Below are 2,248 nucleotides of genomic sequence, written 5' to 3'. Positions count from 1 at the left end.
CAGTTATCTAGTTTCTCCTCTGGTGTTTATGCATTGTTAGTAATGATTTGTGTACTATTTATGCCATGTATTTGGGCTCCTAGAGATCTCCCTATTTTTCTTCTATGATCTTTATTGTTTTAGATTTTATGTTTAGGTCTTTGATTCATTTTGAGTTAGTTTTTGTGTACGGTGTGAGATATGTGTCCTGTTTCATTTTTTTAGAGATAAATATCCAGCTATGCCAGCACCATTTGTTAAAGAGACTGTTTTCCCTCTTTAACAGTTAAAATAACATTTTTATGGGTTTTTTATTTGATTTTTTAAATAATATTTCAACATGCCAGGAAACTACTGTGAATACTTTTTTGACAATCTGATGTTATAATTGTTTTTAAAATAAGGACAACAGCTATACGTAATTGCTTTTATTTAAGCTTTTCCTGTTAACTTCAAATACACAACATATAAACTACATTGACTATATAGGTCCTCGTGGACTAGCCTAGGAAGTCTAGTGTCATTTACAGGTGATTTTTATAAAATGTGTTTCCTGTCCTGCATACCATAAAAATGACTTATAAATGAACTTTAGAAACCAAGTCATTTATAAGTTGCTAACTGCATGTATTGAGAATTTACATTTCATATCTTCAGGAAAACTAGGTACTGCGTTTAAACTCAAACTTCGACTTTAGGCAAATGGACTAAGCAATAGTCCTTTGAAGAACTGGCCTCAACTGTTACATGATGATTATCAATTAATATATCCTAGTACAAATTATGGAGACCTGGTGGCGAAGTAGTTAAGAGCTCAGGCTGCTAACCAAAAGGTTGGCAGTTAAAATCCACCAGCTGCTCCTTGGAAACCCTATGGGGCAGTTCTACTCTGTCCTATAGGGTCATTATGAGTCAGAATTGACTCAACAGCACACAATAACAACAAGTAAAAATTATAAGGAGCCCTGGTGGTACAGTGGTTAAAGCTCTTAGCTGCTAACCAAAATGTTGTCGGTTTGAACCCACTAACCACTCTATAGGAGAAAGATGTAGCAAACTGCTTAAAGATTTATAGCCTTGGAAACCCTATGGGGCAGTTCTACTCTGTACTATAGTGTCGCTATGAGTCGAAATCAACTGAATGGCAATGGGTCTTTGGTTTCTTTGTTTTGTTTTGTTTTTTAGTACAAATTGTAAGGTGCTTTGATAGCATAAAATAAAATACTTCTCCACAGACTCATAAAAATTATTTTGTTTCACAGTTTAATCTGTCATTTTCTGGACTATAATCGTAGGTTATGTCCTCCTGATAATACATTTAGCCTGAGGAACAAACAATTATTTCCGGAGATGATTAGATTAAGAAAACTGTTGGGCATGAGCCTTTCTGCACTGTCTCTTTAAAAATCAGTCCCATAAAAACTGCTTCGGAGAAGTCTGACATTCAATTTAAGTTTCTTTGGTGTTTATTTCACAGACGGTTACTGTGGAGGTGAAATAACATTTTAAAAGCTACTTGATGAAAGAGATTGCACATAAAGGTTTCTTTCTGTTTGGGACCTAGAAAAATAACAGTGGAAAACTGTATTCTAGTAGTCAGCACCCAGTAAATATGCCTGAATAATCATTAGTAAGATGATTTTAAAGCTATTATTTCAGCCATGCTATAAAGGTGTGTGTAAAGCAGAAATATGTACAGTATATTGAATCTCATCTTCCCCTTGACTCCTAATATAAAGTTGGTATTGTGTTGACATGGGAGTATTTCTCCTAAGAATGTCACAAAAATGCAAGTTAAGATTATACCTAGTCTTTATTAAATAACATATCAAAAGGGAAAACATTAACATTTAGTAAAAATGTCAGTATATACCATATCTTTAAAGGGGCAAGTGGTGAGGAATGACAGTTAAATGGGGGAGAATATTGTGAAATAATATTGAGTAATCATAATCCATCCTTTAAATATTTAACTTAGAACTTCTGGCAAGATGGCGCTCTAGGCAGAAACACCACGCCGTCCCTCCACAACAAAGATCCGAAAAACTAAGCCAAACAGAGAATGCAACAATCCTGAAACCCTAAAACATCAAATGAAGAGAGAAAGAACTCAGCCAAGCACCAAATGAAATAAGAAACTGACAGAGAACAGAGAGCGAGGAGACATACACGCAGAGGTAATAATAAAATTCCCAACCAAAAAAAGCCCTGGCCCAGATGGCTTCACTGGAGAATTCTACAAAACATTTACAGAAGAGCTTGTACCAGT

The sequence above is a fragment of the Trichechus manatus genome, unplaced genomic scaffold (genome assembly GCF_000243295.1).
Source record: "Trichechus manatus latirostris isolate Lorelei unplaced genomic scaffold, TriManLat1.0 scaffold00051, whole genome shotgun sequence".
Lineage (NCBI taxonomy): Eukaryota > Metazoa > Chordata > Mammalia > Sirenia > Trichechidae > Trichechus > Trichechus manatus.
The sequence above is the reverse complement of the archived record's forward strand: the minus strand, read 5'-3'. Positions refer to the sequence as shown.